At 39.2% G+C, this 27,778-nt stretch overlaps 1 protein-coding gene and 1 pseudogene across 2 annotated transcripts in view; one reads left to right on the top strand and one right to left on the bottom strand.

Moving 5' to 3' along the window:
- Positions 1-10,135: 10,135 nt before the first annotated feature.
- Positions 10,136-27,778, top strand: part of MMAA (metabolism of cobalamin associated A) — a 39,598-nt gene continuing 21,955 nt past the window's right edge. Inside the window, exon 1 of one of the 2 annotated variants that reach the window (XM_012453997.3) lies at positions 10,136-10,150. The gene's annotated coding sequence lies outside the window, so the exon portion shown is untranslated. Of the gene's footprint in view, positions 10,151-23,294; positions 23,384-27,778 lie in introns of those variants that run through there. The other variant, XM_012453998.3, reaches the window with a different exon arrangement.
- On the bottom strand, positions 14,827-26,766 carry LOC105718350 (nuclear receptor coactivator 4-like; annotated as a pseudogene).

Below are 27,778 nucleotides of genomic sequence, written 5' to 3'. Positions count from 1 at the left end.
TCTTGTCTTCTGCTAGCTTTTCAGTTTTTTTGATCTTGGTCCTCTAGCTCTTTCAATTTCAACAATAGGGCGTTGATTTTAGATCTTTCCTTGCTTCTCATGTGGGCATTTATTGCTATAAATTTCTCTCTAGACACTGCTTTAAATCTGTCCCAGAGATTCTGGTACATTGTGCTTCATTCTCATTGGTTTTGAAGAGCATCTTTATTTCTGCCTTCTTTCCCTTTCTTCCTTCCCTTCCTTCCTTCCTTTCTTTTCTTCTTTCCTTCTTTTTTCTTTCCTTCTTTCCTTCTTTCTTTCTTTCTATCTTTCTGGAATCTTGCTCTGTCGTCCAGGTTGGAGTGCGGTGGCATGATCTCTGCTCACTGCAACCTTCGCCTCCTGGGTTAATGTGACTCTTCTGCCTCATCCTCCCAAGTAGCTGGGATTACAAGCACCCACAACCACACCGGGCTAATTTTTGTATTTTTAGTAGAGACAGGATTTCACCATGTTGGCCAGGTTGGTCTTTATCTCCTGACTTCAGGTGATCTGCCTGCCTCAGCCTTCAAAATTGCTGGGATTACAGGCATGGGCCATAAGTAACACAGAGGATCCCTAACTTTTGGGTGCATCCAAAACACCTGAAGGGCCTCATTCCCCAAGTTTCTGATTCAGTTAAAAGTCTGAGTGTGGCCAAATAATTTGTATTTCTAACATTTCGGGTGATGTTGATGCTGCTGGTCTAGGGACCAAACTTTGAGAATCACTGTAATAATGACAGGTAAGGATTTGTTTCAATAATTTCTGAAAAGCAATGCTTCTTCCTTCTATTGTTGGTTCAACCTTTGATAATTCAAGGAAAAAATAATGTTTATTTTAGATTAGAAAAAGTAGTAATGTCTATCAAAGGTTTTAAAAAATCTTAGTCATTGGCTTTTGCTAACTCCTTTGCACGGATTGTGGAATCTTACTGGAACCATTTGACCCTGGAACTACATCACGATACAGCTGGTCTCATTTTTTAAATGTCACCTGCTCTCATTTAATTCATTTCCTTTGGTGTTTTCCTTCCTGTGGAAAGTCTCTGACATCTGTCCTACATACTTCCTTATGAATACAAAAGCTCATCTTTTTTATTTTTAGCTTTTATGAGCCAATTACTCTTACCCTTTTTGTATTTGTGATGTTTTCATGCCTTATGTTTTCAAAAGACACTCTAGTCTATAATTATTTATGATTGCTCTTTAAAAAGAATTTTTTAACCATCTTTTACTACATTCTGTTGACATATTTAGGTCTGAGCCTAATGTCAAATACTAGCAGCAAGATGACTTCTCACTTCATTGGCACCATCATGTGGTGAAATTGTGCGCTACATTGAAACATTTGCCAACATGGTGCCATTTTATCACATCTTATATATAGATCACACTGAAATTGGAGCGATCATATTAAGTTAGGGAATCTGAAATAATCCTGTTACTTTAGTAAATGCACAAAAAAGTAAGCACCAATGATTAAGTATGTGGACACTGAAGTCAATTACATGAGTTCAAAGCCAGGCTTTTATACTAACATATGACATTGGGCACATTGGTTGATATCCATATGTAAAATGGGATACCAGTAGCATCTGTCTCACAGGGATGTTGACAATGGCCATAAAGTAGTATCATCTGTGATTGTTACTATGCCATCACATTTGATTTTCCCTTTATGTTCAAATCAAGAAAAGAAAGAGTATCAGAAGACTTCCCCTGTGAATTTAGAAAATTACACCAAAACAAAATAATTATTTTCAGAATGATTAGAAGTAACATGAAGTTAAAAATTGTTAAAAGATCAAGATTGAAAAAAACATTTAAATAAAAATTATTTTATTAAAACAGCAACTTCTGGAAAGAAAGATCTTATGAACTTTAACCAAGTGAAATTTGAAAATTAATCTGGTTATATTAAGCATAATTGACAGTCAAAATAAATAATTGTCAAGGATGAGTAACTTAAAACCTTTTAAGGGTCAAAAATACTTTTTAAAATTAAAAATGATTTATAGTCCCCAATGCTCTCAATGATCTATTGAAAAAGAAATGTATAATTTTATAAAGCCTTGAAAGAGATACATATGGGACAAATCTGTATGTTGGAAACCTATTAAAAAATAAATTCTAATTATTTTATTAGAATAATAGTGAGAGTAGAAGAAAGCATGCAGGTTTGCTGTGATTTGAATGTGTTCCCCAAAGTTGATGTGTTGGAGGCTTCATTTCCAATGCACTGGTGTTGAGAAATGAAACTTTTGAGAGGTGATTAGGTCCTGAGGGCTCTACTCTCATTAAGGGATTAATGGAGCCATTATTGCAGGAGTGCATTAATTGTCATGGGAGTGAGTTTCTGATAAAAGGATAAGTTCAGCCCCCTTCCTTGCTTTTTACCTACTTTTTCTTTCTCTTGCCTTCCTGCTTTCCACCATGGAATGATGGATCAAGGAGGCCTCACCAGGTGCAGGCCCCTTGATTTTGGACTTCCCAGTCTTCAGAACTGTAAGAAATAATTTCTGTTCCTTATAAATTACCTAGTCTGTGGTATTCTGTTATAGAAGCACAAAACAGACTAAGAACATTCGTGTTGAGGAGTCAGGCTGTTGCTATAACAAATACCTGAAAACGTAGATGTGGCTTTGGAACTGGGTAACAAATAGAGGCTGGAAGAATTTGAAGGAGCAAGTAGAAAAGCCTAGACTGCTGTGAATGGAGCACTGGGCAATTCTGTTGAGAAGACAAGAGCTGTGAGCAGAGTCTAATCTTCTTAAGGATTACTTGAGTGGTCATGACCAGAAGGCTGGTAGAAATAAGTAAAGTAAAGGCCATTCTGATGAAGTCACAGATGGAAATAGAAACAAGGCATTGAAAACAGGATTAAAAGCTATCCTTGTTTTGCAGAAAGTTGTGGTGGAACTGTGTCCGTTTACTAGGACTTTGTGGAAGGCAGAACTTAAAAGAGATGAACTAAAATATCTGGTGGAAGAAGTTTCTAAGCAAAATTATTGAAGGAGTTAGATGGATATGTTTAACTGCATACAGTAAAATACGAGAAAATGTACGATATGAAAGCTACAGAGAGAGAGAGAGAAAGAGAGAGGTGATTTAGAATTTATACTGAAAGGAAAGCAGAGCAGAAAGATTTGGAAAATTTGCAGCCTGGGCGTGGAGAGTGTGTTATCCAAAAGACCACCAGAATGGCTGTATGGTAGAATGGAGAGCTTTATTGGCAGTATCAGTTTACAAACTGAGAAGAGAGTCTTGGCAGGTGCTCTTTGAAGATGAAAAGGGCAGGTTGGGTCTTACGCCTCAAAGGGCCTGCCTGTACAGTCATTCACATTCAGCAGGTTGGGGGAAAGCTATACATATTTATGTGGACAGCTGAGTGAATGTGTAATGGGCAGACACATGTAACACGTATCCCATGTTCCCTTTGGGGAGGGGCTTTGGCATTAAAATGAGGTGAAATTTGGCTCCATGTTAAACGGTTAACTATAAGGTACAAAGATTGTGCATAATCTCTATAAGCTTGCTGAAACTAGTTTAAGGTCTAAGTAACTTATTAGGAAAGAGTTTTATAAGGCACATCCTCTGTCCAATCAGAGTTGCAGTGTACTGGGTTGTAAATCAGAGTTTATGAGGGCTCTTGATGATTTACCTGATAGCTCCTATTGTTAGGGAGTTTACTGTGTTTTTTCTTATAGCCATAGGAATTTAGAAGTTATCATGTCAGTTGAGCACTGAACCCTCAACTGTAGGTAATATCTGTTTCCTTAACCTTGGGGTCTTAGTTGATAGAGGGGCATCTATTCTGGTTTCTCAGATTACAAGTAAAATGGTATTTTTAGGACAGCAAACCAAGGATATGGCCAAGCAACTATTTGCTAAAGAGGTTAGTAGGGTTAGAAGGAAACCAGGTGGTATTCATCAAGACCGTGGAGAATAACCTGAAAGGAATTTCAGACATCTTTGAGGCTACCCTTACATCACAGGCCCAGGGCTCTAGGACAGAATGGTTTGGGGTGGGGTTGGCCCAGGGTGCCCTCCAGGGCACTGCCCAGGGCCACTTCCAGACTCCTCTTTCTGTATGCCAGTACAGTAATCCTGTCACCCCAGCTGTGGTTCAAGCAGGCATGGCTATGGTTTGGGTTGTCATTCCAGAGGACACAAGCAGTAAACCTTGGTGGGATCATGTGGTGCTGATTCTGCAGATGTGCAGAATGAAAGAGCTGTGGGGCATAGTGACTTCCACCTAGATTCCAAAGAATGTGGACAGCCCAGTAGATCAATGCCTAGTGGTCTTGGGAGTGGGGCAGCTCCCAAGACCACAAACTGTAGGGCTACCAGCATGCAACACCAACCTGGGAAAGCTGCAGGCATGAAATTTCAACCTGAGTGCTGCTGGGTGGACAGTCCACCAAAGCCACAGGAGTGGAGTTGCCTGAGGCTTTGGGGACCCTGCCCCATCCTGGTGTGCCCAGGATGTGGCATATGGAATCAAAAGAGATTATTCTCCAGCTTTAAAACTCTCATTTCTTATTGGATTTTAGACTTGCTTGGGTCCTGTTACTTTCTTCTTGCCTATTTTTCCCTTTTGGAATGGGAATGTCTATCCTATGCTTGTCCCAACATTTTTTATGGAAGTAGATAACTTGTTAAATTTCACAGGCTCACAACTGGAAAGGAATCTGCCTCTGGATGAATTGTGCCTTGAATCTCACCCATATCTGATTTACATGAGACTGGTCTTTGGACTTTTGAACTGATGCTAGAACAGGACTTCTGGGACAACTGGGATGGAATGAATGTACTTTTCATGGTGAGATGTCATAAAGTTTGGAGGCTAGGGGTGGAATGCTATGGTTTGAACGTGTTTCTTGAAGTTCACATGCAGAGGCTTGATCTCCAATGCAACAGTGTTTAGAGGTGATTAGGTAATGAGGGCTCTGCCCACATAAACTGATTAATGCCACTTCACAGGAATGAGTTGGTTGTCACAGGAGTGAGTTCTCGATAAAGGGATGAAACCAGTCCCCTCCCCACCCACCCTTCTTCCCCTCCCTTGCCCTTCCGTCTTCTGCCATGGAATGACACAGCATTAAGTCCCTCACCAGAGGTGAGCCCCTCTATGTTGCACTTCTCAGCCTTTAGAACTCTAAGAAGTAAATGTTTATTTTAATTTTTATAAATTACTTAGTCTCAGGTATTGTTATAGTAGCACAAAATGGATTCTTTTCCATCCCCTTTAACACTATGTATAATTATTAAATAGAATGAGTAATCTTGCCAGAACCACAGTCTTACATTCAGTTTCCAAACTGTAGTTTCCCCAGATAGTTAGCATTGTTCAATGAATTTTTGTTATGTCATTATGCAAATGTAGTCTATGTTCATTATCTTTGTACTTATTACATTCATCAAAAGCTGTCCAGGAACAGATTTTCTGTTTTGTCAACTACACCAATAATCTTGTTCCCAGATTTTACATCAGTATTTTCAGACTGTGAGGGAAGGAAAACAAGAAATGGAAACAATTTCATGAATTTTAAATATGCTGTAACTCTGTTTTAGTACAATAAAGTATATAACAGCCGTCTGCAGTTGCTTCCAGCATACCCCAATCTCAGGACAGTGCCAGGTTAATGCAGTTGGTTAGAATGTGGCAGTATGTCCATAATTATTTCCCACGTGAATCACTTGGCTTGGCTGTGCAGAGAAGAATGTCTTCAGTGTTAGTCTGAACTTTTGAGGCCAGCAGTCTGGAAAATCTATGCCTTTGATTATTGACATTTGGAGATTTCCAAACATCTATTATTGACTTCCATTTTTATTCCATTGTGGCTGGAGAATAATACTCTATACGATTTTAATACTTATAAGTTGAGACTTATAACCCAGAATATGATCTTTCTTGGCACATGTTCAATATGCATGAACATGGCACCTCTCTCCATTTATTTAGCTTTCATTTCAGCAGTGTTTTGTCACTTTAGAGCACAGTTCTTGTATGTGTTTCATTAAATGCATTCCTAGGTGTTTATAATACAGATGCTCCTCAACTTATATAACGAGGTTATGTCTGAATAAACCCATCCTAAATGAAAAATACTGTAAATTGTAGGTGGGTTTTCCACTTAATATTTTCAACTTACGATGGGTTTATCTGGATGTGACCTCATTGTAACCTGAGGAGCATTCTGAATGCCTATCACTTTCACATTATTATAAAGTAAAAAAAATCCTCAGTCAAACCCTCCTAAGTCAGGGATCTTCTGTACTATTATAAATGGCGTATTTTAACATTTCATTTTCCAATTCCTGCTTACTAGTATATATTTTTTATATATACTGAACTTTTACCCTATGACTTCAACATCTAGTAGATATTGAAGATTTTCCACATGAACAGCACACAAAAACAACTTATGTAGTAGTTTTGAAAAACAGATTTTCTACATAGACCACTGTGAATAAACAGTTTTGCACTTTTCTAATATTTATATTTTATTAATTATTTATTGTACTGTCTAGAACTTCTGATACAAAGTTGAATAGAAGTGGTGAGAGCAGACAGCTTCACCTTGTTCCCAATCCTAGGTTGGATATTTCACCATTAAGTGTAATAGCTATTGATCTTTCACAGAGATCCTTTATAAATTCTTTTACTTCTAGTTTTGTGATTGTTGTCATCATGAGTTGGCAATAAATTGTGTCAAATGCTTTTTCTGCCATTACTAAGATTTTCTCCTTTATTGATGTTGTAAATTATTGTTTATTAATGTTGGGCAAATCTTGCATTCTGGATAACCACAACTGGCCATTGTATTTTACTTTTTTCTGGGTTCAATTTGCAAGTATTTTCTATAGGAATTTTGCATCCGTATTAGTGAGTTTTTAGGCTGTTCAAAAGAAGACTATGCACTGGACTTGGCCTGTGGACCACAGTTTGCCGATTCTCGATCACTGATTTTTTCTTCTTTTCTAATAAAGGCATGAAAAAACTATCAATTTCCCTCTGAGAATAGTTGTATTTCATAAACTTTGAACTGTTGTATTGATGGCTATTAGCCAAATAATGGTTATGGAGAGTGTTTATGAAGATAAAGTGAGCTTGACTGAGTGTTAGTCCAATAAAAGAGCTTACAAATGGACTTTTGGATCTGTGAGAGATGAGCAATGAAGAACAATATTAATATAAGTACTTTTTCAACTAGTTGATAAATTAACATAAACTTGCATAATCTGGCACCAATTCTTTTGGCTCCTATCCCTAAAAAAAGCCAGTCTGCAACATCCAAAACATTTACCAAGACAAGGAAATTGCAATGATTTTACTGTACCTTATCCAGTATTAATTTGCTGCCACCTGCTGGGAGGCAGAAATGGGTCTCCAGCATTGCTAGCTACAATTTGTCCCCAACTATTTATTTTGAAAAATTTCAAATTTATAGAAGAGTTAAAAGAACATTCATATACTATTTCACCTGAAACTACCAGCTATTTTGTTTTGTTTTTTGGGACTGGTGTCTCACTCTGTTGCCCAGGCTGGAGTGCAGTGGCACCATCTCACCTCGCTGCAACCTCTACCACCTAAGTTCAAGAAATTCTCCTGCCTCAGCCTCCAGAGTAGCTGGGACTACAGGCATGCACCACCACACCTGGCTAATTTTTGAATTCCTGACTTCAAATGATCCACCCACCTCAGCCTCCCAAAGTACTGGGATTACAGGTGTGAGCCACCATGCCCAGCCGAAACTACCAACCGTTAACATAGTGCTCTATATTCTCTCCTTCCACGTTTTTGTTTTGCTTTGGTCTGGATTATCTGTAATAAATTTGCAGACATCATGATTCATTCCTAAGTACTTGGACATGTATCACCTGAGAACAAAACAATTCTTCTAATAACTACAATACCATTATCATTCCTGAGAAATTTAAGTCAACAATATGTCACGCTTCCGGGTTTTTTGTTTTGTTTTGTTTTTTGTTTTTTTCGAGAGGTGGTGTCTCACTCTTGTCCCCCAGGCTGGAGTGCAGCAGCACGATCTTGGCTCACTGCAACCTATGCTTCCTGGGTTCAAGCGATTATTCTGTCTCAGCTTCCTGAGTAGCTGAGACTACAGGCATGTGCCACCACACCTGGCTAATTTTTTTATTTTTAGTAGAGAAGGAGTTTCACCATGTTGGCCAGGATGGTCTCAATTTCTTGACCTCGAGATCCACCTGCCTCGGCCTCCCAAAGTGTTGGGATTGCAGGCGTGAGCCACCGTGCTGTGCTCAGCCCAGGTTCAAATTGTTTAAATCCTTAATGATATCTAGTTGACAGCTGTCTCTAATGTACAACAGTCCTCCTGCCTTTTTTTCACGTTAACCTTATTGAAAGGTCCAAACAAATCACATTCTGAGTTTATCTGAGTGTTTTCTCACAATCAGATTCAGGTTAAACATTTTTAGCAAGAGTACTACATAGGTGTACTTCCCATAGGCTCATAATGGCAAATTCCTATTCTCGCCAGTATTGGTGATGTCAGCATTTTTTTTTCCCATGAAGCATCTATTAACATTTTGCTAAAGACTATTGTTCCATGGAAATGTGTTCCCTAACCTGTGTTGTTTAGGAAACATCTGAATAAAAAAGTGATAAGAACGAAAATGTTTTAGGTAGCAGGTAAGGATTAAGTCAGTTTTAAAATTAACAAACTTCTTCATTTCTAAGACAGCACAAACTGAGTTTTCATGAAACGTAACCCTTACCAAAACAAAACAACTGTCCAGACGAGCAACGACAAGTTTAAAGAAACGAAATAAACCATCTCAAGAACTGTCATTCTGTTTGTGTTCAATAGCTGAAATTTGAAAGGTCTAATTTTATGTTCTTTCCATGAGATCCTCGGTTTCATTTAGACTTGTGCTTAATTTTTTGTCATTGACTATTGAGTCTACAATCACTCTTTGGACTGTGGTAGTCTTTTAGTCCAAATAATAATGAAAATGGTGAGACAGTAATTCATTTTTTATTATTCTATAAGAATCAACCTATATCAAATAGCTGCAAAGGCCTAAAGTCTCCCAAATGCATGTCATTATGAAAACTGTGTGTAAGGACTGACATCTTGGTTCCATATACTAATTATACTGCATGGCCCCCATTTATAACCATATCGACTTGTCATAATTTGATCCTGGCTACTGCCTATGGATGCTATCTTTATCACATTATAGCAAACATTTGAGAGATTAAGTTTTTCTTAAAACTCCTAGAATAGCATGAACGGCTTTACTACTTATTACGTCATCTAAGAGGCTTTTTAAAAATTAGTTGCCATTCCGCCCACGCAGTGAGGTAGCATATATGCCTATTTTCATCTCCATTTCAGGCTAGCGCCTTTCCTCCCTCCGGTGACTTCCCGAGGATATCCCCGCAGCAGTGAGCCCGAGTCCTGGCTTTGGGTGCATGTTAAGAAATATTAATCAACATGAATGGGTGCCTTTTAAGAGAAAAAATTGTGGGTCCTTCAGCCTTTAAAAACCATGCCACGGTTTAAAAACTTAAAACTATATTCTGGTGGAATGCTGAGCATTTCTTCAAATCACTGTGAGGAGCTTGTCTTTAATTTCACCGGTCTGTCAAACGTAACACGTCTCTCCCCCACCCCACATTTCAAGCTTCCAGGGAGCGGAAGAAGGGGCTCTGGGTTTCCCGGCTGCTACAGGCTGCTGGGGGTGACGGCAGGGCTTGGCCTTCGTCCGACTCCAGGGCGTCGCGAAGGCCGGGACGAAACGAACGTTACCCTCGACCTTCGAGGGCGAAAGATTCCATGGGACCTAAGAAGGGCAAAACCTACCCTAAAGGCCGTAAACCGCCCTCCCCGCCCCCGCCAGAGAACTTCCCGGCGCAAAGCTGCCGCAGGCCGCCGCAAGCCGGGAGACCTTCACGCTCACGCCCTATCCGCCACACGCCGGAACTGCGCGGCCACGTCCGCGGGGACCCGGGCCATGCCCCGCACCGCCACCCGGCCCCAGGCGACCCCCGGGCCCCACGCGCCGGCAGACGGCGCTGCGCCTGCGAGAGAGGATCCGGCGGAAGGGGCGGGAGCAGGCGGCACTTCCGTGGCTTCGGGCGGGTGAGTACACGGAGTACGCTCGGCGTCCGGGAGGGACTGAGCTCCCGCCTACGGCTGCCCTCCCGCCCTCCCGCCGGGGGGCCAGTGCAGCCCTCCGGGGCGCCCCCTGGAGGATTTGGGGTGGGGGAAGGAAAGGAGAGTTATTACCGAATAGTCTCCTAGGGGCGCAGGATATTGTGTGGACAGGCAGGAGTCGGCAAATGGGTTCAAATGGAAGGTTTAACAAAGAAGGCCCTGTACATAAACAGTGTTTTATAATTCTCATTTTGGACAGGTTTCTCAGGTTATCTTTGAGCCACAGCAAGGAAGCTTTGTTAAGGTGGCTCATGCCTTTTCGCTGCCAAACCCGGTGAATGGTTAACCCGAGGCCGCGTCAGAGAAAGCCACTGTGACTTCTACCAAAGAGTGAAATTAAAACTCTTTTCGGGGAATAAAATCCAGGATATGAAAGTAGGATTCAAACTAAAAGTTAGGAACAGTATCTAGGTTCTGTCACCTGCTGTGCCGGGCAGGGGCTAAATCTTTTTCAGCAGAGGACATGCTGTCTTCGTATTTATTTCTCATTAGAAAATGAAAGGCAACCTAAACCAAAATAATCTGATAAAATTTTTGTATTTATTACCTGCCTTGAGAGTTGTACCCTAATCCATGTTTTGAAAACATAAACTGATAAAACTTCTCCAAGTTGGTAGAAAGCCAAAAGTTTCCAGAAAAACTGTGGGTTATTCAGCATTTTTCGGTTGTCTACAATGCTCAGAATATTCCTTTACAGTGATTTTACACTACTGTTTTGTTCAGGGTAACAAGAGATTTTTAAAAGTCAAAGACAGGGACAGGTTTTTAAAGGGCTGTATCCTATTAGGAGAGAGAAAACAAGCATGGAAAGTTACATAACCCTAAGAAATGTAAATCACCATTTGAGATATTTGAAGATATCAAAACCTTTACTTAGAATGGAAAGAGCTGGTGAGTGCTTGAAACAGTTACCATTTAGCTGATTGTTGCCATGTGGGAATGGGCGTCCCTCAAATCCAGATCCTATTTCCTCCAACACAGGCCAAAGATCTGTATTTTTACGTGATTTATCTTGATTTTTAATGTTACTTGCTAACAAATTAGTTAGGTGGGCCAGGTGCAACTAGTTTGTGACCTCTGCAGATTTTCACCTTAGTACAGTCCTTCACTTAAAAATGATTCAGCTAAAAATTTTTTGACTTTGCAGTGGGTTTATCCAGACACAAACTTCATCGTTAGATGAACAAATAATTGAATAATAATTACTCAGAAATAATTGGAATTAGAGGTCAGAAAAAGTCCTGGAGACTGGGATCGTCAGGAAAGATTTTAAGCTGGGTAGGAGAGATATCATAGAGGGGGAGGGTTAGAAAAGATGAGTCAAATCTTGGGGTTGGGCGAGTGGTAGGTTTGGAAGATAGTAAGTAAACTTTCCTTAGAGGAAATTTGGAAAGGCAAGTGCAAGAGGTGCTGCTGGTCTGGGGACTACACCTTAAGAACCATTGTCCTAGAGTATGGTGAACTTTCGGAGGAATTTGAGTAGGAGGGTAAGGAGACCACATTCATCTTTCAGGATGAGTCTTGGCTGTGAAGTCTGAAAGGAGAACTGAGGAGGGAGAAAAGAGGACGGTTTCTTAGAGGTGATTGGCACCTGCTTGGTGCCAGGCCCTGTCCCAGGCTTTCTCATGCATACTGTCTCATTTCATACTCACCATGACCCTGATAGGTAGATCTTAATGTTTTCATTTTGTAGGTGAAGGAACTTTGAGAATATGAGAAATTACCTAGGTACCATAGTTGGTCACAGAGCTTCCTAATTCAAGTCTAGATTTGAAATAGGGTGGTCGCAGTGGGAATGTATCAAAACATTTAATGGTCATGGAATTTAGAAAAATAGAGACTTCTCAAGCAAATTTAAACCCAAAACTAGAAATTGGGATATCTGAATCTTACTGAAAAAGTGATCAAAGTTAAAGTGGACAGAGAACTTTAGAGAATCCCTGCATGAATTTGGTATGCGTTCTTTATTACTCTTAAATCATGATGACATATTTAAACCTATTTAAAAGTTGCTTATTTAAAAAGTCATTCTGCTCTACAAAATTTTTCTGAAATTATTTGAAAAAGAGAAAGTAAAGCCTTCTGTGGGGGATGGTGGGATATGGTAAACAGATTAATGGCATTTGAAATCAAATCAAAATCTTATCTTCAAATCAAAAGTGATTAGCATTGAGGAATGGAAACACATGGTACAACACTGCATTGCCTGTATGAATTGTGCTGTCGTTCTGCAGACATTGATCTAATGTATTGATTTTGGAAATTCTGTATGCTTTTTTTTTTTTTTTTTGCCAGAGTAGTTATTGAAATTGAGAATATTCATTGGATCAATTTCAAGACAAATATCTCAAGTCAGACTGGCTTCTGCTGAGCAAATTTTTAATGAAGGAAAATATCCATATATTGAAATCAGTATAAAAAGAAAGTCCTTGAAATAAATATATATATTACTGTAAAATCTAGAAAAAAATGTACATTTTAAAAACATCAATTAACCAAGTAGTCACTGTAGTGGAGTTATTGACCCATGCAGAATTATGGCATATATTCATTAATTCTGTGAGCAAATAATTGTCCTATAAATACAAAGATAACCAATATGGTTTGGCTGTGTCCCTCCCCAAATCTCATCTTGAATTATAACTCCCACAGCCCCCATGTGTCATAGGAGGAGCCTGGTGGGAGGTGACTGAATTGTGGGGATGGGTCCTTCCTGTGCTGTTCTTGTGATAGTGAATGTGTCTCTTGAGAGCTAATGGTTTTAAAAAGGGAGTTTCCCTGCACAAGCTCTCTCTTTGCCTGCTGCCATCCATGTAAGACGTGACTGGCTCCTTTTTACCTTCTGCCATGATCGTGAGACTTCCTTAGCCATGTGGAACTGTAAGTCCATTAAACCCTTTTTCCTGTATAAATTACCCAGTGTAGGATATGTCTTTATCAGCAGGACTAATATACTAGGTATGGCATACTTTGAGGTATCTTACTGAATCTTAACAAAGCTGAGGAATTTCTCTTGTATTTTGGTAGTGCTTAGCTTACAAATTGTAGAATGAAGCCATATTCCCAAGAATCATGAAAATTAATTGAAACATTTTGATTTAGGTTTTTTTTTTTTTTGACTGTTATGCTTTAATGGAGGCAGATACAAAATTCATCAATGCAAAAGAATGTTTTACATACTCATTAATCTAGTCATTAATGCAAATTATATTTTGGCAATGTGAAATACAGTGTGTTTGGCCTCAAAAAGGAACTACAGAGTTAGCTGCAACTTAAGATAACTGGAAAGGCTCCTTACATTGTCTTTGCATACCACCTTTATTATAATAGTTCTAAATGATATCTAGGGAGGGAATTAAAAAATGATACAAAGCTCTTTCCAGCTGTGGTTCAGAGAACTCTAGTGAAGCTGTTTGGCAATGACATTGTGGGACCATGAAGTTTCTCCAGAAGTATTTCCAATAACAGGCAGTTAAGAAGCTTAATAGTTTTCAAAGTTTGGAAAGCACCTAAGATATCTTAGAGAATTTAAAAACATTATAAACCCCAGTTCTTTCCTACAGAGGCATTTTAAAGCATGGACATAACTTTAAGGAGATTGGGAAAACCTGAGTAGTATTGATAAAGTTTCAATGAATACCCCAAGGCACAAGTGTTGAAAACACTTGTTTTCAACTGTTCACTAAAACGTCACTTTTGGCCGTACAGGTAATGCTGTACTTGCAGTAAGAGGATTACTTTATCCCTAGTTAAAAGCATCAGGTGTCAAGCTTGGCTTCCATTTACACAGGATGCACCAATAATCCCTAAGATAGTGAATGGTTCAAGTACTATACTACATTTCCAACATGTATTTGCCTATTTGCTTAGTCGGTACTAGGGTTCTTTTAAACCCCATAGGTTTGTGGAGTATTTTAAAAGTCTAGAACTACCTCAAAAATAGTCTTGAAATAATACCAAGCTCTAAAAGAGCTCACTGGATATTTTAATAACATTTACAGAAAGAAAGACAAAATTTGCAGTAGCTGAGTTTCTTTCAAGTGAAGAATAATAATGTAGAACATGTAGGCTAAAATGTTTGGTAATTAATGTCAAAAATTGCCAAGATAATGAATATGTATTTTGATAATCACTATTGACCAGGTTAATTTTTTGTGCAAAATACACTCTATATTAATAGAACAGGAAAATCATTATTTCAGACCACTAACAGAAGAAAACCCACAGCAAAGAAGTACCTATAGGGCAATTAATTTTTCAGGAAGTTTACTAGCTTTAGAAGACATCATTACACTTCAATTACAGAAATATTTCATTTTTAAAACTAGAGTGTTTTAATGTACTTTCAGTACCGACTCAATCTAAGGAGGCTTGGAGGCTTGTGAAAAAGATATATCCACAAAGATGCTGCATTTCTAGTGTGGGGGTGAATTAATACTTCTGTAAGAAGGAAGGAACTGAATCACCTCAGCATCAATAAACAACATTTTTCTTTTAAACAGCAACTCATAATCTGATGACTCACTTTGCTTTACTAGTTCAAAATTAGGCAGGAGAAGAACTAAGCTAACTGGTCAGACTCAGAAACGCAGTCACGTAGCTCATGATGTGTGATAATCAGCAGAAAGGCCACTCAACTCTTGTCCATCCTTCACATCTGTATAGGAGTTCAGTATAACCACTTGTCTTTATCAACTTTAAGCTGCATACAGGCAGAGAGATCACAAACTGCAGGGAGGTCGTAATGGTCTGAGGGGAAGTTATGTTCTTCCTATAGAGGTGAATTAAGTAATACTTCCTGGGCCTTCTTTCGAAGCAGCCACTTGTCTTCTCCAGAGGATAACTGCTAAGGTTGCCCATCTTCTTTTCTGGCAGGACCTAGTCAGCTATGTTAAAGGGACACCAGGAAGTGGTCATGGGACTTTTAAGCTTTTGTTTGCCAGCTCTGTCTTCAGTACTAGGCACTTCCTTGAGACTTCCTTCTTTGCTTGGGGGCCTGATAAGCTACTCAAGGGGCTGTTCTTTATGACTTGGAAGGAATCAGCAATTCTTCAAGGAACCATTGCCTTTGGTGCTTTAGTTTGTTCTGTTCTCTTCTAGAATGACAGTCACATATTCAGGAAATCTTTATGCTTCTCAGGCTCAGGTTTGGGTTCCATGGGCATCCCATTTTTATCCTTTCCTTCTTTCTTCAGAAGCCACTTATACAGAGCCTCCTTCTCACAATTTTCATCACACACACAGCCAAAGTTTGTGCAGGGCTCATTGGCTCTGCACACCTCCTCTACCTTACATGGCTCATGATGATTCTGGACAACCCAATCCTCTGTAACCATGCTGGGGGTGGACAGTGGTTTCTTGGCCTCCAAGTGGTTATTCAGGCACTTCAGATTGCCTAGATTTTCAATCTCCACACCTTTGGGCTGTTTTCTCTGACAGTTGGTACAGGAGTCAGTCTTGACAAGCCAGTCATTCACATTTAGGACTGGAACAAGAGCTTAAACTTCTCACTGATTTCACGACTGCCATTCTCAGGCTTCCCCAGCTGATGGGATTTCTGGGGAGTCACCAGCCAATTTGATAGGTCCATCTCATCTTGCTTAGGAAGCTCTAGATCTTCAACCTTTTCAATGGAGAAGGAACTAGTAGTGGAACGGCTGTTACACTTTTGATAAACTGGTTTTTCAGGAACTTCGTGTTGCTGATTCTTCAGGAGCCAGTTTTCTAAGCCCTTTAGATTTCCCCAGACATTACTGAAGAAATTGCAGGCTCTGGAAGAACTCTGACAATTCTCCAAGGTCTGCTGTTGAGTGAACCAATAAAGAATCAATTTCTTTATTGGTGCTGGGTATGTAAGGAGTCTGATGACCACTGGCAGGTTTGCTTCCAAGGAGTCATTCACTGAGAGAGACAGCTGCAATACTGGATGCTGACTTCTGCTCTGACATTGGAATATAGCCTCTCTTCTCCAGGAAGGGCCCAGTATTTGGTGAACTATGAGCCATCAAGTGCTCAGGAATTTGAATGGTTTTGGGAGACACAAATGTGGTGATGTTGTGGCACAAAGCAGTTGTGTCAGCTAAAAAGCAGGACAGTTGAATCTTCAGGTTTAAGGGTCAAACTACCCAGTCTATCCAGGCACACAGAGACTTGATTAGCTAGAGCTTTGTTTTGGGTACACTCCATTTGATAAGTAAGACAACTGAAATGGCCAAATAGCCAGTCGAGCTGCTGAGCCTGCTGTTGAAATGTCTCCTCTTTAAGCTGATAGATGAGGTCTACCTGTTCATATAGCCACACTTATGGTGTCTAAGACATTCCAGGTAATGGCTTATACAACTGTGAATCTGAGCTTTGACCTCTCGCAAGCTATCTTTAATATGCTGTTCAGCCTGGAGATCTCCACCAATAGCAAGCTCCCAGTCCCTCCGTGCATCACTACACCTCCAAAGGAGTTCTCTATTACTGGAGCTGCCACTCTGGTCTTGGAAGGTATTCCTTCTTCTCACTGCTCCAGGCCAAGTGCCCCAAAGCTGATCAGATTATTGATCAAGTTCTTTGATTTCTTCCCATGAGAAAGCAGGAAAAGATGCTGAGTTACATGAGCCGGTAGGAAATCCTCTCTACTTACATGATTTTGCCATTTTAGTGGAATTAGTCTGTTCTGCCTGTGACAGTATATAAGGGTAGAAAGCTGCTCATACAAGGCTGAGTTATATTGGCTTTTTAAAAATTTATAGGCTGCTTTAAAATCTGGTTGATTGGATAAATTCATGGGGCTAAATATATTATGAACTTAGTTATCAGGAGTTAATTATTGTCTGTGGAGCAAAAAATATTTTAAAATGTGGTCTGTTCTGTCACCTTACACATTATTGAGATCTCTTACTGATACAAAACTTCACACAGGAGATAGAAACTAATTTTTCATTTAGGCCTAAGCAAAAAATAAATAAAAAGATAAACTGCCAGCCATAAACAGGCATGTTCAAATGTACAGGATTATTTTATTTTCTCTAGAGTTGACACCATATAAATCTAGAATTATGAAATCCATAATTTTTTCCAGTTTCTGCCACTAGTTGTGAAGCCTTGGTGAATCAGCCTCATGCTGCTGGGCCTCACTTTTAAAATAGGATGTCATCCACTGTAGGATTGTTGTGAGGATTAGCTGAAAAAATGCATGCACGATGCCTCACACATAATAAACACTCAGTAGAAGGTGGCAGCTGCTGCTTGCCAGTCAGATGGTCTAGAGAGTTGGAGGGAACCAAGAAAATTAGTCCTCTGGGAAGAAGTTTGAGGATGTCAAAAGCCACAATTACGCACATCTGGGTAGCTTTTTGGTTTTGGCGAAAGAATTGGAGTAAGATGGTATCATCCTTTGTCTGATTCTTTCTTTTCACTGAAAGTCCTTTTAAGATTTGTATTGGCATCAGAAGGCAGAGAACTGTAATCCCAAATTGTGATAAAACCTGCAGTTTAAATCATAAGCTTATCAAGCTGGGCATGGTGGCTCATGCCTGTTATCCCAGCACTTTGGGAGGCAGAGGCAGGTGGATCACCTGAGGTCAGGAGTTCGAGACCAGTCTGGCCAACATGGTGAAACACCATCTCTACTAAAAATACAAGAAAACTAACTGGGTGTGGTGGCACATGCCAGTAGTCCCAGATACTTAGGAAGCTGAGACAGGAGAGAATCACTTGAACCTGGGAGGCAGAAGCTTCAGTGAGCCAAGATCGTACCACTGTACTCCAGCCTGGATGAGACAGAGTGAGACTCCATCTTAAAAAAGAAAAAAATCGTAAGCTCATCAGACAGTTGGTGTAGATTTTCTGAGAAAGATTGCAATTAAATTGTTGTATGAAACCACTATTTTTAATGTTAAAGCAATCTATAATATTTAGAGAATATTTGCTTACATTATTATAAATGGACATATTTTCATCTAGTAAAGCTTTTGGTTTTAAGTTTTGATTTCTTGCAAAAGAAAATCAAAACCGTTTTCTTACCGTTTTTCTGTTTAGAAGATTGGTTACATGTCAAAGGTGCCTTGATTCAAAACAGGAAACTTAGAAGGCAGAATATTTTAGTAAAGGTCCTTCAGTCACACAGGTTAAGATTGTTACCCAAACTTTTCTTTATAGTTTAGTAGATTAATATAGAGTAGATAGAGTATATATTCATGAACCTAAAAAAAAAATATTGGAAGGTTACTGTGTGCCAGGCACTGTGCTTGTTTCTGAGGAAATAGGCCCTTTCTCTGGGAGAATCAGTTGAGATGAGCAATGAGAATTGGTAGGGAGAGGTCTATGAACAGATAAATTAGAAGACAAGAAGACAAATACTATTTCTCAGATGAACAAAAGACTGTGAAGCATTGAATAGAACACTTAACTGCCTGGATAAGGTGTGGGAAGATGTATCTCTGAGGAGGTGCTATTTGAACTGAGTAGCCATTTGTCAGCAAAAAAGTGAAGGACATGCATTACAGACACCTAGTTTTTATTACAGCATATATATAGTTAAAAAAAATTACCATGCTCAAAAATGGTTACTGTCTCATATATATCATGTTATTTCAGAGTTTTTTTGAACTTCAAATTTAACATGATGATTCTGATAAAATAGCTGTTCATAGAAGAAAAGGTAAATTGTGATTATTGCTTATTTCACCTTGCACATAATTATTTTTACAATTTTTTTTTAGTATATATGCTGACTTTACATCTAATTTAGAAACATATGAATGCATTTGATGTAACACTGATAGTCACAATAACTGGTAAAATTAAGCATTCATCAAGTTTGACTCTGATGTTAGGAAAAAATCTAAATGCAAAAGGAAGCAAGTTACAGGTTATGGCAAAGATTATAAATCATGAGTAGTTATTAGACATTTCTTATTAAATTTTAAAAATTCTGAATTTTATCTTTTAAAAAAGATTTTTGTTTTTATTTACTTTTTCTTACCATACAACTGTATTAGCTTTCTATTGCTCCTGTAATAGATTACCACAAACTTAGTGTCTTAACGCAAATTTATTATCTTATTATAGTTCTGTTGGTCAGAAGTCTGACACGGGTCTCACTGGGGTAAAATCAAGCTGTCAGTAGCTCTTCATTCCATCCTGTAGGATCTAGAGGAGAATCAGTTTCCTTGCCTTTTCCAGCTTCCATAGGTTGTCCTCATTCCTTGGTTCATGGCCCTTTTACTCCATCTTCAGAGCCCTGAAGGGTGGATTGAATCCTCACATAATATTACTCTGCTGTTCATTTCTACCTCCCACTTTCATACTAAAGGATATTGGTGATTACATTGGGTCCACCTGGATAATCTAAGATAAATATTTTTACATTGTCAGCTGATTAGCGACTTTAGTTCCATCTGCAACTTTAATTCCCTATTTGCCACATAACATAACATATTCATAGGTTCCAGGGATTCAGATGTGGACATGTTTGGGAAGCCATTATTGTGCCTATCATAGTAACATGCTGCTTTAAAAAAAAAATTAGAAAAATATGGTCAGCCAAAAAACAACATAAAAGCACTATAATACCACTGATCTGTAGATGAGGTTACATACCCATTGATATATATATTTCTCCTGGGTGTGTGTGTATGGGGAGGGTGTCAATGTGTGTTTAAAATTTTTTGAAAAAGGTGTCACACTTCCTCTTTATCTTGAATCCGTTTTTTAGTAATCTGGTCTCGTGGATTTAAATAACATCTAAACATCGAAGGAATGTTGAATTTTATCAGATGCTTTTTCAGCGTCAATTGAAATGCTTGTACGCTTTTTGTCTTTGTTCTGTTGATATGATGTATGACTGATAGATTTGTATATGTTGAGCCATCCTTCTATCACAGGGATAAACCCCACTTGGCCATGATCTTTTTACTATCAGGCCAGTATTACTCTGATACCAAAACCAAAGATATAACAAAAGAAGAATACTAGAGGCTAGTATTCAAAAGAATAGTATTATTTTTCTCTTAAGTATTCAAAAGAATACTAGCCTTGTATTAGTTCATTTTCATGCTGCTAATAAAGACATAACCAAGACTGGGCAGTTTACAAACGAGGTTTAATTGAGCTTACAGTTCCACATGGCTGGGGGAGGCCTCAAGATCATAGTGGAAGGCAAGAAGGAGCACGTTACATCTTATAAGGATGGCAGCAGGCAGAAGGAGAGCTTGTGCAGGGAGACTCCTGTTTTAAAATCATCAGACCTCATGAGATCCATTCACTATCAGGAGAACAGTACAGGAAAGACCCAGCCCCATAATTCAGTAATCTCCCACTGGATCCCTCCCATAACATGTGGGAATTATGGGAGTTACAAGGTGAGATTTGGGTGGGGACACAGAGCCAAACCTTATCAACCCTGTAGAATTTTTTTTTTTTTTTTTTTTTTGGAATGTCTTTGGTTTGGGTGTCAGAGTAATACTGGCCTCATAGAATGAATTTGGAAGTATTCCCTTTTCCTCTGTTTTTCAGAATAGTTTCAGTAGGATTGGTATTAGCTCTTTAAATACTTGATAGAATTCAGCAGTGAAGCCATTGAGTCCTAGGCTTTATTAGACTTTTTATTAGAGCTTCAATTTCATTACCTGTTACTGGTATGCTCAGGTTTTGGATTTCTTCATTGTTCAATCTTGGTAGGTTATATATGTCTAGGAATTTATCCATTTCTTCTAGATGTTTTCAATTTATTGGCATATACTTGCTCACAATAAGCACTAATGATCCTTTGAATTTCTGCAGTGTCAGTTGTAATGTCTCCTTTTTCATCTCTGCTTTTATTTATTTGTATCTAATCTCTTTTTTCCGTAGTTTGCTCTTGATTTTCTAGTTAAGATACATTGTTTATTTGAAGTTTTTCTCCTTTTTTAATGAAGTCACTTAAGGCTATAAACTTTCCTCTTAGTACTGCTTTTGGTGTATCCCATTGGTTTTGGTATGATGTGTTTCCATTATTATTTGTTTCAAGACATTTGTCAATATCCTTAATTTCTTCATTGACTCACTGTTCATTCAGGATCATATTGTTTGATTTCCATATATTTGTTAGTTTCCAAAATTATTCTTGTTACTGATTTCTAGTTTTATTCCAATGTAGTTAGAGAAGATGCTTGATCTTATTTCAATTTTTTGAATGTTTTAAGACTTTTTTTGTGAGCTAATATTTGGTCTATTCTTGAGAATGATCCATGACCAAAGAGAAGAATGTGTTTTCCCCAGCCATTGTATGAAATGTTCTGTAAATAGCTATTAGGTCCATTTGGTCTGTAGAGCACATTAAGTCTGATGTTTTATTGTTAATTTTTTGTCTTGAAGATATGTCCAATAATGAAAGTGGAATGTTGAAGTCTCCAGTTATTATTGTATTGTGGTCTATCTCTTTAGGTCTAATAATATTTGCTTAATATATTTGGGTGCTCCATGGTTGGGTACATATAGATTTAAAATTGTTATATCTTCTTGCCATATTAAACCTTTTGTCACTATTTAGTGACCTTCCTTGTCTCTTCTTATAGTTTTTGTCTTGAAATATATTTATCTGATATAATTATAGCTACTCCTGTTCTTTTTTGGTTTCCATTGGCATGGAATAACTTTTTCCATCCCTTTATTTTCAGTCTATGTTTGTCTTTATTGCCTATAGAAAGTGAAATGGGCTTTCTATAGGCAACAAATCATTGGGTCTTGTATTTTTTTAATACAATCCACCACTCTATGTTTTTTGACTAGAGAGTTTAGTCCATTTACATTTAATGTTATTATTGATAAGTAAGAACTTATTCCTCCCATTTTGTTATTTTCTGGTTGTTTTTTGGTATTCCCTTTTTTCTTTCCTGTCTTCATTATAGTGAAGATGATTTTCTCTGCTGAAATGATTTGGTTTCTTGCTTTTTATTTTTTGTGTATCTGTTGTATGTATTTTTTTCTTATGTTTGAGATTACTGTAAGACTTGCAAATACTGTCTCTTCACCCATTATTTTAAGCTGCAAAAAGTTAACAGTGTTTAGATAAACAGAAACGTGAATAGAAAACTAATAAAGAGTATGCCTTAATTCCCCACTTTTTAATTTTTTGTTGTTTCTGTTCATATCTTATATGCTGTCTGTCTTGAAAAGTTGTTGTAGTTATTATTTTGATTGGTTCATTGTTTAGTCTTTATACTTAAGACTAGTTTACATACCACAGGTACAATGGTCTTTTGTATACTTTCTGTTACCAGTGAGTTTTGTACATTCAGATGATATCTTACTGTTCAATAATATCCTTTTCTCACTGGAGTGTTTTTTTAGCATTTCTTGTAGGAAAGAATTGGTGTTGATGAAATTTCTCTGCTTTTGTTTGTCTGGGAAAGTATTTTTACTTCATGTTTGGAGGATATTTTCACTGGATATGCTATTTTAGCATGATTTTTTTATTCCTTCACCACTTTAAATAGGTCATGCCACTCTCTCCTGGTCTATAAAGTTTCCACTGAAAAGCCTGCTCCCAGTCATATTGGAGTGCCATTGTATGTTGTTTGTTTCTTTTCTCTTGCTGCTTTTAGGATTCATTCTTTATCCTTGACCTTTGGGAGTTTGATTATTAAATGCCTTGAGGTAGTCTTTGAATTAAATCTGCTTGATGATCTGTAACCTTCTTGTATTGACTATTGATATCTTTCCCTAGGTTTGGGAAGTTCTCTGTTATCCCCTTGAATAACATTTTACCCGTCTCTTTCTCTACCTCCTCTTTAAGGCCAGTAGCTCTTAGATTTGCCCTTTTGAGGCTATTTGCTAGATCCTGGAGGCATGCTTCATTGTTTTTTATTCTATTCTCTTTTGTCTTCTCTCCCTGTTTATTTTTAAATAGTCTACCTTCAGCTCACTAATTCTTTATCTTTTTGGTGGGGGGAGGGATGGGGTCTTGCTCTGTCACTTAGGCTAGAGTATAGTGGTGTGATCAGGGTTCACTGCAAGTTCAAGCAATCCTGTCACCTCAGCCTCCCAAGTAACTGGGACTACAGCCACCACACCCAGCTAATTTTTGTATTTTTTGTAGAGATGGGATTTTGCCATGTTGCCCAGCTGGTCTCAAACTGGGTTAAAGGCGTCTGCATGCCTTGGCCTCCCACAGTGCTGAGATTACAGGTAAGAACCACCATGTCTCGCCCAAGCTCACAAATTCTTTCTTCTGCTTGATCAATTCTGTCTTAAGAGACTCTGATGCATTCGCCAGTATGCCAGTTGCATTTTTCAGCTCCAGAATTTCTGCTTGATTCTTTTAAATTCTTTCAATTTCCTTATTAAATTTATCTGATAGAATTCTGATTTCCTTTCTTGTGGTATCTTGAATTTCTTTTTTTTGTATTTTGAGATGGAGTTTATTCTGTCACCCAGGCTGGAGTACAGTGGTGCCATCTCAGCTCACAGCAACCTCCACCTTCCAGGTTCAAGTGATTCTCCTGCCTCAGCCTCCCAAACAGCTGGGATTACAGCACCCACCACCTCACCTGGCTAATTTTTGTATTTTTAGTAGAGATGAGGTTTTACCATGTTGGCCAGGCTTATCCCAAACTCCTGACCTCAAGTGATCCACCCACCTCAGCCTCCCAAAGTGCTGGGATTACATATGTGAGCCACCACACTCAGCCATCTCTTGAATTACTTTGAGTTTCCTCAAAACAGCTATTTTGAATTATCTGTCTGAAAGATCACATATCTCTGTTTCTCCAGGAGTGGTCTGGTGCCTTATTTAGTTCATCTGGTGAGGTCATGTTGTCCTGGGGGGTCTTGATACTTATAGATATATTTGTTTGTGTCTGAACATTAAGGAGTTAGGTATTTATTGGAGTCTTCACAGTCTGGGCTTGTTCGTACCTGTCCTTCTTGGGAATGCTTTCCAAATATTTGAAAGGGCTTGGGTGTTCTGATCTAAGCCATATCTGCATTTGGGGGCACCCCAAACCCAGTAACACTATGGTCCTTGCAGATTCATAGAGGTACTACCTTGGTGCTCTTGGATAAGATCCTGGAGAATTCTCTGGATTACCAGGCAGAGACTCTTGTTTTCTTCCCACACTTTCTCCCAAACAGAGTCTCTGTTTTGACCTACCTAGAGCTGGGGATAGGGTTATATAAGCAACCCTGTGGTCACCACCACTATGACTGTACTGAATAAGACCTGAATCCAACACAGCACTGGGTCTCACAAAAGACCCACTATAATTACTACCTATCACTTGTGTTTGTTCAGATTCCTAGGGCTGTACAATCAGCAAGTGGCAAAGCCACACAGGCTTATGTCCTTCCTTTGAAGGTGGTAAGTTCCCCCATGCTCCAGGCAAGTCCAGAGATGTCATCCAGGAGTAAGAGCCTGGAGTCAAAAACCCTAGAAATCTGCCTGATGCTGTGTTCTACTGTGGCTTAGCTGGTGCTCAAACCACAAGACAGTGTCCTTCCTACTCTTTTCTCCCTTTTCTAAAGACAGAGGAACCTCACCCCATCACTGCCACTACCACAGGCCCACAAAGAGTACTACCAGACTACTGTTGATGATGTTCCCTTAAGGTCCAGGGGCTCTTTGGTCAGCTTGTGGTGAATGCTGTCTGACCTGGGACTCACCCTTCAGGGCAGTGGGCTCCCCTCTGGCCCAGGGCAGGCCCGGAAATGCCATCCAAGAGCCAAGTCCTGGAATTGGGGACCCCAGGAGTCCACTTGTTTCTTTAGCCAAGCTGGTACCTAACATGCCAGACAAATTCTCCTTTATTTTTCCCTTTGCTTTTCTCAAGCAGTAGTCTTGCCCTGTACCTACTACAGCTTGGAATGTGCTGAGTCTCACCTGAAGCCAGCAAGTCTCAGAGTCTCACCCAAGGCCCTCAATGTGGTACCTTGGTATTGCTGCTGGGCCCAAGGGCTTTTCAGTCAGCAGGTGACGAATCCTGCCAGGACTGGCTCCTTTTCTTCAATGCAGCAAGTTCCCTTCTGGCCCAGGGTGTCTACGAATGTCATTCGGGAGCTAGGGCCTGGAAGGGAAACCTCATGACTATAACTGGTACCCCATCCTGCTGTGGCTGAGGATATCCAAGATGCAAGACAAAGTCCTCCCCACTCTTCTTTCCTCTCATCAAGCAGAAGGAAGGTGTCTCTTTTGTAGCCATGAGCTGTGCAGCCTGGGATTAGGGAAGGAGTGATGCCAACACTCCCTTCACTGCCCCGGCTGGTGTGTCATTGGGTTGTGTTCCCCCGCTAAACTCCCTAGTCCACTGGCTCTGGGCTCAGTTCAACACTAGGACTTACCTAGGAGTTGCAGTCCTTGTGGCCTAGACTGCCTTTAAAGTTTAATTGGGACACTAGAGCACTTTAACCCACAGTGGCAAGGCTTGTGTGAGCTCAGGGAACTCAAGTTCCAACTGCTGGGAACAGCCATTCCTTTCTGGCTGGTTTAATGGTTTAAATGCTCCTTCTGTGTGCGGTGTCCAGTGAGTTTGTTCAGGTTTTGCTTTCTGCTGTAGCAGGGCGGCACTGAGTTCAGTGCCTCAAAATTGCTATGTTCTCCCTCTCCCCAGCGCACAGAAATGCTCTCTGTATCATGCCACCGCTGCCAGGGAATGGGAGAGGACTGGCGTTGGGATTCAAAACGGTTTTTCCTACCTCTTCAGTGCCTCTTTGAGTGATAGGAAGTTAAATCCAGCTAGAAGATGATTGGTGGAGTCTTGCATTCTGCTATCTTGCTCCACCCCGACCACCTCTCTCTCACTTTTTTTGAACTTGTTTGGTAACAGGAGGTAGTCATGGTAAGACTTGTTAATTAAAGAGCATATGTTAAATAGTTCTAATTTGCTCTTAGACTACATATGACAACATCTCCCCTATGGGTCACTAGGACTAGATTTGATATTAAGAATGTTTTATATCCTGCAGATTTCCTCTGTCTGTTCTTTGGCTCTTCCTCATGCCACCACCATCACTGCAACTGAAAATATTTCTTACTCACTTCAGAAGTGGGCAGAGTTACTAATATCTACTTTCCTTTTAGCCAAAGGACTTCTCTGTTATTTTAACATAATTTATTAAGGAATGCCTGCCATAGAGAGTCAAACAACCTGGGTTTGAATCTTGGCCCTGCCACTGACTATGACTGTAATCACTCAATTCTCTGGGTTCATTTCCCCCTCTGTTAAATGAAAATAATAATAACTGCTATACTGCCCTCATGTAATTAACTGGAGAATAAAGTGAAATAAAGGATCTGAAAGTGGCTTGTAGACTCTAATGTGCCAGGCATTTGGGGAATGAAGTAAGTTCAGATCAGCAGCAGCTCTTTTTTTCTTTTTATTTAAGCAATTGCAGTGTGCCAGGATCCATGTTAAACTTTGAGGATTCTAACAAGATAAACTAGGTCAAAAAGGTCTTAAATCAGGCTTTTCTTTTCCATTCCTTAATACCTTGCCGAAGTCCAGGTCCTCATCATCTCCTTTGCTAGGCTTCCTGAACTGGGCTCTGTTAAAAAGTCTCATCACTTTTGACTTCATGCCACTGCTTCTAGAGTTATCTCTTCAAAAGCGAAGTTAATTATGTCACCTCCATAAAGGTCTCTGTCATTTGTCCACCGCCTACAAGACAAAATTTAATTTCTTGACCTCAGTTTACATCCGATCCAGTCTTATCTCCTACGAGTTGTTCCATATACCCTAGGCTTCTGCCTTACTGAATTTCTCAATTTTCTCTGACATGACAGGGACGAGACCAAGTCCTAACTCTGATTTTGCACATTTAAGTCCTCAGCCTGGAAAGCCTGCCTCAACCTTCTTCAACATTTTTGTTATTTCAGACTCAATCTTGACATAGACTCCTCTATGACTTGAATTCCCCAAGGAGAATGAGTTCCTATAATCTTGTCTGTTCCCGTGGCACTTTGTCCCTTCTTTGATGTGGTGTATTTTACTCTGTGAGCTCTTTAAGTGCTAGGATTAGGTTATTTAAGATAAGATAATGAATGAGGCATTCTACCTGAGAGAGTATATCGGGTTGAATGATGGCCTTCGAAAAGATATGTCTACATCCTAATCCCTGAAACCTGCGAATGTGGCCCTATTTGGAAAAAGAGTCTTTGTAATGTAATCAGGTAACTAATTCTGTTATGGTAATTATGGTAATTTGTTACAGCAGCCCTAGGGAACTAATATATTAATAGAAGGTTATGTTACAATGGCTGCAACATAATCAAATACTATTGTCATCACCATCAGTACCATTACTATAGTCACCATTATTATTATCACCTATCATGGAACCTGAAAGTAGTATATACTTAGAAAATTGTGGTTGAATAAAAATACAGTTCTTGCCTATGAGCTTCCAGTCTGTTGGTAGTGGCAGTGGTGTTGATGAGAATTGTGCTTAAAGGTGGTGTTGAAAGAGAGCTTCTAAAACAGACTCCCTCTTAAATTTTTGTTTTGAATATCTTTTTGTGTGTTTGTGTGAAAGGTGATAGTAGATGTTTTAAAATTATTTTTTAGAAAAACTTTTATACATTTTTAATTG

Source organism: Aotus nancymaae, unplaced genomic scaffold (genome assembly GCF_030222135.1).
Source record: "Aotus nancymaae isolate 86718 unplaced genomic scaffold, 86718_ANA_hifiasm-v0.15.2.pri h1tg000033l, whole genome shotgun sequence".
Taxonomy (NCBI): Eukaryota; Metazoa; Chordata; class Mammalia; order Primates; family Aotidae; genus Aotus; species Aotus nancymaae.
Note: the sequence above shows the minus strand (reverse complement) of the source record. Positions and strands in the feature narration are given on the sequence as shown.